Source organism: Pezoporus wallicus, unplaced genomic scaffold, assembly GCF_028554395.1.
Source record: "Pezoporus wallicus isolate ANWC-B61680 ecotype Strahan unplaced genomic scaffold, APGP_CSIRO_Pwel_v1 contig_13859, whole genome shotgun sequence".
Classification (NCBI taxonomy): domain Eukaryota; kingdom Metazoa; phylum Chordata; class Aves; order Psittaciformes; family Psittacidae; genus Pezoporus; species Pezoporus wallicus.
In genome coordinates this window covers 739,702-754,512 of record NW_026637614.1, presented here as the reverse complement: position 1 = coordinate 754,512, position 14,811 = coordinate 739,702, and positions in this window count along the sequence as shown.

Genomic DNA, 14,811 nt, shown 5'->3' with positions numbered 1-14,811 from the left:
TTAGAAAGGACCTTGAGATCATCCAGTTCCAACCCCCTGCCATGGGCACAGACACCTCACACTAGACCATGTCACCTTCAACCAACCCACTCTGACGCTTCCAGCCCGTGGTGACCCCAGTGGCATCCCCTTCCCTTTGCTCCTCGCCTTCCCCTCCTCTCCCCATCCTGATGCTCACCACTGGCAGCCGGGGAGCCTCTTCCAGGTTACCTGGGGAGCTCTAATTGAAAGCAGGCATGGCTGCACGCAGGCAGCTCACAAACACACCGAGACCCAGGAGCCACTGTGAAGCCTCTCTCGGGTTGGGGAACCTGCCGGCTCGTCATGGGGCAGACAGGTAATTACAGTGACAATCGCTCACGCGGGAGGAAAAGGGGGGATGCAGCGACAACAGGGGCAGCGATGCCTCTCCTGGGGATGCCACAGCAGCAGCATCAAGCCACACCGAGCACATGGACCACACAAACCCCACTTTGGCTACCTGCAACCCATCTTCATGGCCACCATTACCCCATCACCAGTGTAGAAGGGTTTGAAGTCCCCCAGTGCTGCTGGTGCGGTACAAAGAGGCAGGGCTTGATCACTGGCGTTTAAAAGCACGAGCAGGAGTGAGACTCTTGTGTGAGCATGAAGACAGATGGGCTAAAACCTCCGAATGCTCATGAAAGATTCAGGGGTGTCACTTGTTAAATTTAATTGGGAGAAACCCGGTTCAGTGCCTGACTGCTCCGTGTGCTGGCTTTTGCTTAAGAAGTCGAGTGACAAGCTTGTTGTCTGTGTTTTTCCCTTCTCTCTCTGCTCTTCCATCTCTCCCTCCTGCTTCCTTTCCCCTGCTCCTGCCACGGGCTGCATCGGGAATAATGTGGGGAGTGTTATCTCATGCTTCCTGTTGGGGTGAGCACCACTCCCACAGTGCGATGGGGAGGAGAGAGGTGGGCTTTTGGTGATGCTGTCAGCTTGGGATCCAGGAGAGAGGAGTTAAAGCACTGTCTGTGCTGCAGGTTCCTCTCCTCCCCTCAAGCAGGTGATTTTGATCCAAGCTCAGGAAGGGATGCAGGTGCTTCAATGAATGTCAGATGCTGGCATAGATTTAGAATAGAATCATAGCATCATGGAATGGTCAGGGTTAGAAAGGAGCTTAAGATCATCCAGTTCCAACCCCCTGCCATGGACAGGGACACCTCACATTAGACCAGGGTGCTCCAAGCCCCTGTGTCCAACCTGGCCTTGAACACTGCCAGGGATGGGGCAGCCACAGCTTCTCTGGGCACCCTGTGCCAGCGCCTCAGCACCCTCACAGGGAAGAGCTTCTGCCTTATCTCCAACCTAAATCTCCCCTGTTTTAGTTTGAACCCATTGTTTGTGCTATCATCCCTCTGCTGTAGCGCTGGGACCCTTTTCTTCCTCACATGAACACCCAGTGGGAGATAGGAGAGGTTATAAAGTAGGTCCTCCTCTGGAGCTGAGCTTTCCAGAGGGTGGAGAAAACCCGCAGGCAAACAGGGGTGACAATGAGGTTTGATGGCTTCTTCTCATGGGGGATGTTAAAAATGATGGGTGTTTTCAATGAGGAAGTGCCTGTGCTACTTGATTCTTGTTTAAAAAGAAGAGATGCCAGAAGGGACTCATTGCTCCAAATGCAGCTATCCAAGCCCCTCATAGCTGCCTCTGCTGCCAAAGAGAAAAACAGGCTGTGCTGGAGGGGCAATTCATCCCACCTGGACTTTGATATCTGCAGAAAGCCAGATGAATCACACCTGAAAACGCTTGCTTCTCCCAGTGACTCAGAGAACCTGGTGTGACTCCCAGAGCTGTGCTTCTGTTCCATCGATGTCCTTGGAGAGATGATGTGGACCCTCTCCACTCATATTTAGGTGCGTGATGCCAGATGCTCACTCCAGCCCCATGCTTGGAACTGGGATTAGATTTGCACAAGATCTCCGTATAGAATCATAGAATGGTTTGGGTTGGAAAGGGGCATAAGATCACCCAGTTCCAAACCTCTACTTTGAGTAGGGACACCTCAAACTAGACCATGTCACCCAAGGCTCAGTCCAACCTGGTCTTAAACACTGCCAGGGATGGAGCATCTTCTCTTCCCTGGGCACCCTGTGCCAGTTCCTCAGCACCCTTGCAGTAAAGAACTTCTTCCTTATCTCCAACCTGAACTTCCCCTAAGTTTGAACCCATCACCCCTTGTCCTACCTCTACAATCCTTGTGCACTTCCAGGCTGAGCTTGCATCCAGCTACAAGGAGGTGGGAGCAGAGAGTTTTGGAAATCATACAGCTCCAACCAGCCCTTTCCTTAAGGTGGGATGCTGCTGGCTGGCTGCTGTCACATCATGTTTAATACCTGAGTGGGTCTCACCACAGCCTCAGCTCTGGGGACTGGGGGCAGTGGCAGTGCTCACTAGGGCTGGTTGGAGGGCATGGGACCTGCTAAGCATAATGTGGGAGCAGTTTGCAACCTGCCAGATGACTAGGTTAGCTCGTATGCCAGATAACCTGGTCATGGCTTCTCATGCATGAAAGACAAGGAGCATGACCCCTTTTAATGGACTGTGTGTTGTCTGGAGAGATCTATGAGCCTAAGGGGAACTACTTGGCTGGACTGGATGATCTGGACCTGGTCCTGCATCTGGTCTGGGGCAATCCCCAGCACAGCTATAGGCTGGGGAAGAATGGATGGAGCAGCCCTGACAGAAGGACTTGGGGGTGTTGGGTGAGGAGAAGTTCCCCATGACCTGGCTTCAGTGTGCATTTGAGCCCAGAACCCCCCCGTGTGCTGGGCTGCACCCCCAGAGCGTGAACAGCAGCTCAGGGAGGGGATCCTGCCCCTCTGCTGTGGGAAGGGGAGACCTGAGAGCAGCTCCAGTGCCTAAAGGGGCTGCAGGAAACCTGGAGAGGGGCTTTGGACAAGGGGCTGTAGGGACAGGCCAAGGGGAATGGCTTTAACCTGCCAGAGGGGAGACTGAGCTGAGCTCTTGGGCAGAAGCTCTTCCCTGTGAGGGTGCTGAGGCGCTGGCACAGGGTGCCCAGAGAAGCTGGGGCTGCCCCATCCCTGGCAGTGTTCAAAGGCAGGTTGGACACAGGGGCTTGGAGCACCCTGGTCTAATGTGAGGTGTCCCTGTCCATGGCAGGGGGTTGGAACTGGATGATCTTAAGCTCCTTTCCAACCCAAACCATTCCATGGTTCTATGATCTTCAAGGTCTGTCCCAACCTCAATGATTCCATAATAAAGAGCACAGGACTGCTCTTTATCTGAAATGCTTAGTGCATTTGGGAACAAGGATTTGAAGCCCTTTGTACTGCAGGGTCATAACAAAAAGCTTCATGAAAATTTCCTAATCACTCCTTTTTCTTCCTGATGAGTATCAGGGTGCCAGCAGTGTGGAAAGGTCAATACCTTGTAATAGTCTAAGGTGTGCTCAAACTGATGCAATGCCCAAAGGCAAGAGCATGGAGCCCCAGAAGTGTTTGCACCCTCTTGCCCCATATAACCAGTGGCATAGGGGTGACTGGTTTAAGCTTTGCCTGTCTGCAGCTCTAATGTCAATGCAGCTTTAAGGCAGCACACCCAAAGTCATCCCTTCTTTGGGAACCATCGGCCCCATGGACTCAGATGCCTCTGTGTGACACCTGCACATCCTGTCACCAAGTAGCATGATGGGGTCACTGATATCATGAGTCCTTTGGCTCTCCTTGAAGGATTTCTTGTAGATGGAGCAGATCAATTGCTTCACTGGAGTGGGTTTATAGAATGAATGTGGCCCCGTTATTCTAGTTGATAAATCACCTGCAAACAGCCTGTGATTTTTCTCTTGTGTGTCTCAGTCCATTATTCTATGGTTGAAAGGTGGCTTTTGATGAACATCTGGACATGCTGGAGTGCTCCTGCACAGAGCAGTAGCCCTGAGGTTAGGACACAGAGCTGTGCAGGGCAGAGCTTTGTTAAGTGCCAAACTCTTTTGAGTTTCACTGGGAATGAGATGCGTTGATACCAACATCTTCTGCACAAGGTTGGTAGGACGTGTCAAGGCAGTCATCACTGCATTAAGTGCAACGTGCTGGTCTCAGACATGTGATGGAGTTACTGCTATTTGTGATTGGCACTTGCTGTCCTTCAACCTTCAGCAACCCCACAACAAGCAGTAACTAAATCTAAAGATTAGCAGTAACTAATCTTCTCATTCATCAGTTGGGCTGTGGTAACCCCCATGTCCTTGGGAATCTCAGCCACCCAGATGCTTTGGTGTGAATGATGCCAGTTAGAATCATAGAAACAACTGGGTTGGAAAAGACCTTTAAGGTCATCAAGTCCAACCTTTACCCAGCAATCCAAGGCCACCATTAAACCATGTCACTGAGGGCCTCATATACATGGTTTGTGAACACTTCCAGGGATGGTGATCCTTAAGCAAACCCATGTTTGTAAGTGAAAAGTCCATACAGCTCAGCTGATGGTGCATAGCTCACTAAACTGCTTTAACTCAGTTACTTTCATCATCTTTTGCCATGAGTTCTCCTTTGAACCTATAACTGTTGGTTGTCCAGGACCATCTCACCTGTAGCAGCATCCTCAGAAGCTGAAGGGCTGCTTCCTTCTTGCTGCAGTTAATTTCTCCCTTCATTACCAACTTGCTGTGCATCTCGTATGCATTGGTCAAGCTTTGCCTTTGCCTGTTGGATCTTGCAGACATTGCTCTAAGATAAGTCATATAAACCCCCCCAGATGACAGCACACAGCCAGGTTCCCACAGCTCCACGGTGACCCAGTTGCAGTTTCACGCTGATTTGGGTTCTGCCTTTGAGTTTCTCCATCTGAATCTACACATTTTAAGGAAAATAAAGGGTGAAATTTGAATAATCACAAATTATTACCCCAAAACTCCACCGGGGGGGGGGGGGGGGGGGAGTTTGTGGCCTACAAAACTTGCATTGCACTTGCAGTGTACCAGGGACATGCTCCCTGACCGATCACCTCAAGTGACATTAAACATAATGAGACACACGGCTGGTGACAGAGCAGCAGGAGGTTGAATGCCTGCAGGTCCCACTGTCACTGATGATTTCTGATGATTTCAATGATCGTGCACGAGGAGGAGACAAAACCTGCTCTGCCGCAGCAAGGGAGATGTTCTCCCCGTGCCACAGCTTTCCTGTCTCCTATGGGACCTCAAGGAAGCTCTCTGCTAAATTCCTTGGAGGGATGAAGGCCTTAAATTGCTATTCTGAGGGGAAATACACATTACTAGGCAAAACCAAAGGGATGGTGAAGTCCAGCACCCTGCTTTTGGAGACAGCCTCAACAGCAGCCAGAGAGGCTCCCAGGTCAGCTGCATTAGGGCAAAATTTCTGTGCCAAATCTCACAAGAAGACACAACTGAGTCTTTTGACCACATTTCCTACAGGAAATTGATTTTCTATCTGTCCTTTGGTTTCTTTCTTCTTCTTTTCCTCCTTAAAATCAGCAAATAAACCCCCATCCTTTTCCTCCACTAGCAAAGGGGGAGGAAAATAATCATTGTGAAAGGGGGAAAAAGAAATCTCTGCACACGGAAAAATGCTCCCTGTAACGTTTTGTGTTGAAAATGATGTCTCCAAAAATCCCCTACTTGGCTTTGATGCAGAATAAAAGAGATGTGAATGACACAGAATGGTTTTGTATTGTTCTGTACTCCAGTTTTCACTTAAAAATGCAGCAGAGTGAGCAGCCTTTTCATTACTGAGCCTCAAATAGGGTCTGTTATCTGACATCCAGACCCATCTGCCTGGAAATGGTCATAGAGATGGCACAGGAGGATGATGACCATGTCTTGCTGTGGATAACTGCCCTGTATCAGGTTCCTGCGCCATCAGGATAGGTAGCAGAAAAAGCCCATCAGATCTCTTGCGTCAGCAGTATCATAGGTCCAAGTTTCAGACCTTGCCATGGAGGCTGCTGGGAAGGATCTGATGGGTGAGTTCTGGAGCATGATGGAAACCTTCCCTGGGTGCTCTTTGCAGTGTCTGATAGAGCCCCAGCTCTCCTGTCATGAACATAGAATCACAGAATGGTTAGGGTTGGAAAGGACCTTAAGGTCATCTAGTTCCAACCCCCTGCCATGGGCAGGGACACCTCACACTAGACCATGACACCCAAAGCCCTGTCAACTTGGCCTTGAACACTGCCAGGGATGGAGCATTCACCACTTCTCTGGGCACCCTGTGCCAGCGCCTCAGCACCCTCATAGTAAAGAACTTCTTCCTTATCTCCAACCTGAACTCCCCCTGTTTCACTTTGAACCCATCACCCCTTGTCCTATCACTCCAGTCCTCTCCATCATCCTTGTAGCCCCCTTCAAACACTGGAAACTGCTCTGAGGTCTCCACGCAGCTTCTCTTCTCCAGGTTGAACAGCCCCAGTGCTCTCAGCCTGTCTCCATACAGGAGATTGCTCCAGCCCCTGATCATCCTCGTTGCCTCCTCTGGACTTACTCCAACATCATGCTGCCAATGTCCTCTAGGCTCACTGCACAGGTTTCTCAACACTGTGTGTTCCTTCAGGGTATAGAGACCTGCAGTGGAAGAGATGGACTCAACATAGAACTGAGCCTCTGGTTGTAAAGAGTAATTGGTTTAGGAGCTGCTTCCAGCATGGATGGTGCTATTCAGAGCTAAGGTTTTCTTCTTTCAGAGCCAACTGCATCCTTCAGCTCAAAGGGTAATTCCAAATACTCTGGCCATCCACCAGAGTGAGCTGGTACCTACCGAGGGATGCTCTCTTCAGGTCAATGGAGTCTCTACTGTTTTCTCTAAGCACTTGAGAATGAAAGGCAGTTTTACCTGCCAAGTTCCAATGAGCCCATTCCTTCATAAAACCTTTTCCTTGGAGAGTCCCACCAAGCTGCACTACTTGGTGTGTAGGACAGACTGGACTCCAGCATCAGGATATGTCTGTCTTTGGTTAGTGCTCAACTGAAACTGATAGCCTTGGTGATGGGCAAAGAGGTGTTCAGTCACCTGTAGAGCAGTTGGGAGCCTTGGCACACACTCTGTGTATAAGGCAAGGTGTGCAGTGTGATGCTGAGCAAAGGGAAGAACAACATTTGCCCAACAGCTGAGAAGACTCCCTTTCATTGCTTGCATCCACATTGCCTCAGTACTTCTTCTATGGTTGGGAGGTTGGACCTACTGTAGACCAGCCCTCCCATATTGCTCAGGACCTAGAGCTCTTTCCAGGGTGTCCTCACCCACTTTGCTGAATGAGAGCGTGCCAAGTAGCCTCCTGATAACTCATCAGTGATTGAGCAGAAGAGATGGACTTGGTCAATGAACAACTCCCCTATTCATCCCATAGATGTTTCTAGACATTTCTATTAGGAAACCACTACAAATCCAGAGGTTTTCCAATTCAGCAAGCTCAGTGGTAAGATGCTGAACTGCTGGTGTCATCACTGCTGTGCTTGGTGGGAGGTTCAGGGCTTATGGGCTCAGTTTGGATACCATGCCCTGCCTGGGTGAAGCACTTTGCTGGCCCAGGGTTGCCTGACCATGAAGTAGGACAGCAATTCTGCCTTCATCCCTGTGTATTCCTTTGGGAGCTCCCTAAGTGTCTGAGTGGAGCCAGGGGACCATGTTGGGACCTATTGTAACTTGAGCAACAAGGATCCTGCCTGTGCAGCTGCCCTTGGAGAGAACAGACAGCTTGGCCAGAATAGTCCCATGCACAAGGAACATTGTTGATGCAATGGAAAGTGCTGTTGGGATGTTAAACCTCCAACACCCAAGTGTTGAGCTGCACAGGCCTTCCTTGAGGGCATGAGGGATCTTGCCTGCACTGTGGTAGGCACTTTTCTTCCTTGGGCTGCATAACTTATCCTGAGCAGCAGCCACTGCTGCTGCTTCCTTTACAGCAGTCACCACAGAGCCCACGGAACACAGACTAGAGCCTGTACAGCTAAATCTGCAGAAGGTTCACAGCAGTGCAATAGATGAGATGACTCCAGTCTAAACCCTACATTAGCAAGGCTGCGACTTGAACTCTTTCCCTAAGAGTGCTCATTGAGCACAGTCTATTGAAGGTTGGGAGAAGAAGCAGGCAGAGAGCAGCATATGAGCAAGCCAAGGGTCCAACGTTTAATGTTACTGCTGCTTAGGGGCAGAAATAGCTGCTATTAGGTTGCATTTAGTGATTTGGAGCCAGAAGGTTGAGGTCACGGCCACACAGCGTTGCCTGGTGTTTTGTGTCTGCTGCGATTCCAAGATCTCTCCCCAAGAGCCAGCCTGGGAATGGCATCCTCCTCCTCCTGCTCCGGGTTAGCTGGGTTTCTACCTGCCTCTTTCAGGTGGGATTTTGCTGCCTTTAGTTTCACTTGGCATGAAAACGTGTGTGTGTGCATGTGCATATGGGAAATGGGCAGAGGAACAAAGTTAGGTCTGAGCTACAACACACGGGGTTCTGTTCAAAGCACCCTGGTCTGTTCACTTGTGTTTGCTTGCTGCTGGTTGCCCTCTGCAATGGAGATAATGGTGCAGGTAGGTTGACCATGATACGGCAGCATTCAAACATGCCCTAAGGAAGATAGGAGAGCAGAAGGTGTGAGTATGTGACTCTCAGACCTCTCCTGCTGGACTGTTACAGTGGAATTCAGCTCAGAAGAAGCTAGACAGCATGAGATGACCGCCCTGTTATGGGGAGATAGCATCTGCCTTATGGTGCGAGCTGTCTGACCCATTTCCAGACCTTTAGGGTGAGGTGATGTGTGCAAAGCCTGTGTCTCTCCCATGGGAAAACCCAATGTAGAGATATCTATGTTGGGTGAGCTCACTTATCTTCTGCCTCAGTTTCTCCATCTCGAAATAGAAGGAAACATTTCCCATCTCATGAGAACTGATGCACCCTATTAGAGAGCTGGTGCTTCGAGAGCGAAGGCAAAGCAACGTCAGTAAATACCAGTGTTGAGTTGCCCTTTGCAATCACCCTGAGAGAGAATTCCCCACTATAGAGAGGGCCCAGGCTGCCCTGGTAAGGAGCAGCTTTAAAGGCCAGGGCTATGGGCTGGATCCAGATCAATATCCTTTTTCCTCAACCACCTGCTCTTGCTAGAAGGACATAAAGACACCAGAAAGTTGTCTCCCTGCCTCCCTGGGTCTCATCCAGCACTGGGCTCAGAGCAGAGCAAAAGAGGGTGCAGCAAAACGAGGACAATGGGAAGAGATCTGACCCCATGAACCTCATGTCCTGCTCTGAGCAGTGGTGAAGATGGTGGCATCATTGGGACACCCACATCTCAGCACTGGGGGAAGGAGCTTGCCCCTGGAGTAGCTTTATTTCTGCTGTCATGTCTGACTTGAGAAAACCTGGGGAAAAAACACCAACATCTGAGCACATTTCATATGATGAGGGAAAGTGGTGAAGAAATGAGTTTGGCTTCAGTCTTACTATTGGCTTGAGGAGATGGGTTTGAGCAAGTCCAGAGGAGGCCACGAGGATGATCAGGGGCTGGAGCACCTCCTGTACGGAGACAGGCTGAGAACATTGGGGCTGTTGAGCCTGGAGAAGAGAAGCTGTGTGGAGACCTCAGAGCAGCTTCCAGTGTCTGAAGGGGGCTACAAGGATGCTGGAGAGGGACTCTTCATCAGGGACTGGAGTGGTAGGACAAGGGGTGATGGGTTCAGACTGAAACAGGGGAAGTTCAGGTTGGAGATAAGGAAGAAGTTCTTTACTGTGAGGGTGCTGAGGCTCAGGCACTGGGTGCCCAAAGAAATGGTGAATGCTCCATCCCTGGCAGTCTTCAAGGGTGGTTTGGACAGAGCCTTGGGTGACATGGCCTAGTGTGAGGTGTCCCTGCCCATGACAGGGGGTTGGAACTGGATGATCTTACGGTCCTTTCCAACCCAAAGCATTCTATGATTCTATGATTTGTTCCTACAGCTGCAGTAACTACACTGCCTTGGACACTCTGGGATATGTTCAACATCCGGCCAAGACCTCTTTGCTCAAAAACCCCAAGACAATTGGCTAGAACTGATGGTTTTCCCAGGAACGGGAAGTCCCAGGTACTTCTTTATCAATTTTTCATGGGAAGGTTTGAAACTGTCAAAACATCCCCAGTTCACACAAACTCTGCTTTTGTCTGCATCTCGGGGAAGGTGAAAGCTCTGCTGTTGAGAAAGAAGTCATAATTGCAATGTGTTTGCAAAGGGAGGAGAGGGAACATTTTGGTCTGGCCCCAGGTGAGTTGTGACTGGGGAGAGGAGGGGGATTTTCAGCTTCTATGCAAATCTTCTTCCTGTCTATTGACTGGGGGAGAAGGAAATGAGAAGTAGAAGAATATATATATGTATGTGTGTGTGTATATATGTATATAAAAGCTTACCAGCATAGGAAAGTCAACCAGCTCCTACATGCTGATTTCCACATGCCTGAATCATGCTGCTTCTGGATATGCTTATCCCACCACCCTATCCAGAAGTAATGACAGCAAAAAGTCAAGGGTTTAAAGGATGTAAGGAAGTTTGATGGATCTCAGACCTTGAGATTCACCTCTACACAGCATTGTGTTCCGGGAGGAAAGGAAAAACCTTTGTCTGTCACGGGGCAGTGTAGCAAAGGGGATACCTTCTTGATGCTCATCTGTGCCTTGGTGCTTGTAGCCTGATGGGGCTGTTGCTGGGACTCTTCATCAAGGACTGTAGTGATAGGACAAGGGGTGATGGGTTCAAACTGAAACAGGGGAAGTTCAGGTTGGAGATAAGGAAGAAGTTCTTTACTGTGAGGGTGCTGAGGCACTGGCACAGGTTGCCCAAGGAAGCTGTGGCTGCCCCATCCCTGGCAGTGTTCAAGGCCAGGTTGGACACAGGGACTTGGAGCACCCTGCTCTAGTGTGAGGCGTCCCTGCCCATGGCAGGGGGTTGGAACTGGATGATCTTAAGCTCCTTTCCAACCCAAACCATTCTATGACTCTATGAATGTGCCCAGTCACCCATGACACCCCTGCGTGCCCTCAGTCCTGCTCGCTTTACCTTCCCTCTTCCCCTCCCAGCCTCCTCCAAGCCCTGTTCCCATCTCAGGGCGAGGCAGAACCATCGTTAGCACGACTCCAACCGCTTGAATTTCCCCCCTTTCCCTTTCTAAGTCCTTTTTTTCTCACTTCCGCACAGCGTGCGGAGTGAATTTTAGCACCCGTAAACACTTTGCACTGCTGCCTCCCGGCTAATTGACTCTGACAGTTAGTGTAGTCAGCAGCTGAATGGTGTCACTGGGAATTAGACTGCCGTGATAGACTGCCAGGAGCAAATTACTTTGTCACTTCTCAGCTGACTCAAAAATATGGGGCTTTTTTCCCTAATTCTTCTTTTTACTTTGGATTTCTTCCCCCTCCCCTCGTATTTTTGTGGGGGTTTGAGGTTTTCTTCCTGCATCCGTGCGAGCGTTTGAAGCCCCGATAAACCCTGGTTTGTTTAAGGATCGTTTTCTGTCGAAGACAAAGCCTGGTGAGTTGGGAACAAACTCTTCTATCCCCCCCCCCAACCCTCCCTGCCTCCTGAACCTCCCCCTCTGTAATGTTTATGGAAATGCTCTTTTAAAGGGGACCCAAGGGGACTGCAGGCAAGCGATTCGCACACAGGGATAGAGATTACACACGGCTCCCTCTGCGCACACATCCCTCCACCTATGGTGTCCCCCCACCCGGGTATCCATCACCCGTCTAGCAGTGCCATGGATCTACCACTCATCCATCCACCTACACCAAGCATCTTCGATTTGCTTGTTTATCTTCCTGATACGTTTCTTTTGCCATACAGTATTGCACGACTGCATCTATTTGCCACTTTGGCTATCCATCATCTAGCTGCGGGGTCTCTCTGGTCCATCCTTACATCTTTCCCTTTGCTAAGCTTATTCCCTAACTCTTTCCCAATGCCTGCCTTGTTGCAGGACCCCTCCAAGCCTGCACGCAGTGATGGGATGGTTGCTTTCAAGCTGTCCGTCCTCAAAGCCTCTTTGAGGTCCTGTGGGTCCTTTTGGCCACTTGAATGATGCCTGTTGGAAAGTTGGTGTGAAAAACGGCTGCTTGGGTGACCTGCATGTGCTGGTGTCCACACAAATTGGGTCCCTGTGGAAAAACAGGATGAATGGGATTTCAACCAGGCAAAGACAGGTAATTCAGGGGGGTGATGGAGCCAAACCCTGCTCCAATGTCACATAGGTGCCAGCCTGCCATCATTGTCCTTACCTAGGAGGACCTGCTCTCTTCCAATGTTATCTCTGACACTCATGTGCATGAGGAGAAGGTTATTTCCCTGACAACATTCCTGTGCCCCTATACAGAGCCTTGACTGTCACCCAGACCAGCTCAAGGCCAGAGGAGCAAGGCATGGGACAACTGCCTGGCTCCACGCTCAGTGGTTTGGGACTGGAAGTGAAGAAGAGGCCTGAACTGCTTTCATCCAGCTGGACCACTCATTTGGGAATGATGCTATTCAATTAATCCTGCACTGGAAGGGTTCCTCATACACGTGGGAATGAGAGGGAAAGGCTGGTGCACCTAAACATGGGGCTGGGGGGTTCTTTTTGGGGGTAATGCCACTTGCTTTAATGAAAGACATTTCTGCTCCCTGCTGTGCTTGCTTCCTTAGACCAACACTACTTGTGCAATGCTGCTACTATCACACTTTGCATCTTCCCAAGTGTGATTCCACCCCATAAAAATAGTGACTTCAGGATTTATGCTGACAAAACCACACTTTTTTTAACAATCTACTACCAGTGCAACCTCTCACCCCACCTATTCCTTCCCATCACCCTGGTGCTGAGGGGTGGAGGGCAATGTTAGCCTAAGGGCACATCCCTGGCCAGTCCCTATAGCTGGACTTACTTGTTCTCCTCAGTACAGGCTCTGGCATCCCAGCCATCCTTCGTTGGAGAGTGGAGAAAGTTGCCACATCCTTTGGTCTAGGAGCCATAAGGATCTCATAGAGTTGACTGCAAGACCATGTATATGCAGTTGGGCTCCAGTAATGAGAGTTAGAGATGGGGTATGAACAGCCTTTTGGCTCCGTCTTGAAGGGGCTGGTTCTTCTGGCAGTGTTCAAGGCCAGGCTGGACAGGGCTTGGAGCAACCTGGTCTAATGGAAGGTGTCCCTGCCCATGGCAGGGGGTTGGGACTGGATGAGCTTAAGGTCTTTTCCAGCCTAAACCATTCCATGGTTCTATGGTTCTGCCTTGAGAATGAGTGCTGAGGCTCTCAGGAATGGCAGTGGTGCAGTGAGTGGTGGTGATGCTGACGCGTGTCTCCCTGCCCCTCTCAGAGCTCCTGCCTCTCCTCCTTGGAGGAGTTTGACAAGCAGATGCGAGGAGTCTGATGGCTCTGACAGGAAGGAGATAGCTCTGCAAAGCTAGAGGGTTTTGTGGGCATTACCTGCTGCATGGAGCTGCTTTAGGGAAAACCAATATAATGATTAACTTTGGTAGCACTGCTCTAATTCCTCTGGGTAGAAGCAGAGGAAGATGGGGAGAGCAGAGGTTATTTCACATGAGCATGAGTTTACTAAGGTCTGAGGCATGCCTCAGCCACTCCTGCATAGCAGAAGCTTCCATGTTTCAAAGACAGCTCCTTATTTTGGTGCTCCCCCTTATCCCTTCACATGCTCAGGGCTGGAGGTTCCTGTGTCGCCCAGGGGATGCTGATGTGAGTGGTGGGTGCCTGGAGCTCCCTGCACATGTCCTCGAGGTGACCCACAGCAGGGCTGGTTTGGGTGGGGAAGAAGAGCACCTCCAGCCTGTCAGGAGCAGGGCTGTGCCTACTGGGGAAGAGCCAAAGGAAACCAGATCAGTGGAGCATGGGAGATGCCCAGAATAGATCCGTGTCTGGACCTGTGCCTCATGGTGTCCATCCATAAGACCTGCCTGGCTGCTGCCCCATCCCAGCGAGGGGCTGCCCCATGTGCAAGAGTCCTGTAGAAGTGCAGTGACCCTGCCCCATGGCTGTGGTGGCTCTCTGGGTCTGCAGACACCCCCGATGTGGTCGCCGATGGATGCAGAGCCGAGGAGAGCGGTCCCATAGAGAGAACTGAGCTCAGAGTGAGGGAATGGAATTTGATTTATCCATTTGAAATGGAATTTGATTTATCAGGATTAATCCTAGTGAATTTGGGTGGAAGGAAGTGTGGGAACTGCACTTGGCTGTGCTTGGGGGTTAAATGGGCTCATCATCATGGCCTCCTGAACCCCAGGGCATCTGCCAAGTGCTGCTTTGCACTCTGCAGAGCCAGGACTTGTCCAAGCTGAGCTTTCTCTTCCCTTTTTGCCCACTCTTCCTCTTTCTCCTATTTCTTCTACTGCTTGCAGTGCCCTGTGCCAGTGCAGTGTAGGACAATGCACCAGGAAGCCAAAGGAATCAGAGGGATAAGTGGAACTTTGTGGAACAGAGCAGTACCAAAATCAACCACAGACCGAGTCCTGCCCAGCGAGGAGCAGGAAGTTTTGATGAATGATTAGAAGAGAAAAAGAAGAAGAGCAAACCCATCCCAATCGGAATGCAAAGCACCCCATCCCTGGCCGGGTTACTTGGCTTTGCCCATTCCTGGGATTCTCCTGGCTGTGGCCTCCAGGTGATGAGTTTCTCACTTCACAGTTTAGGGAGCACGTCCCCCCGGCCTGTGAGCTGTCATGGTTCAAGTGCATTAAGCTTGATCCAGCACCCAGTGATGAGTGATTTCCATTTCACTGGCTCTCAGATTACCCTGAGACGTGGGGGTGGCTAAAAACATCCCTGGGTTGGGGTATTTTGACTTTCCCGTTCCAGGATTGCAGTGCAACGTG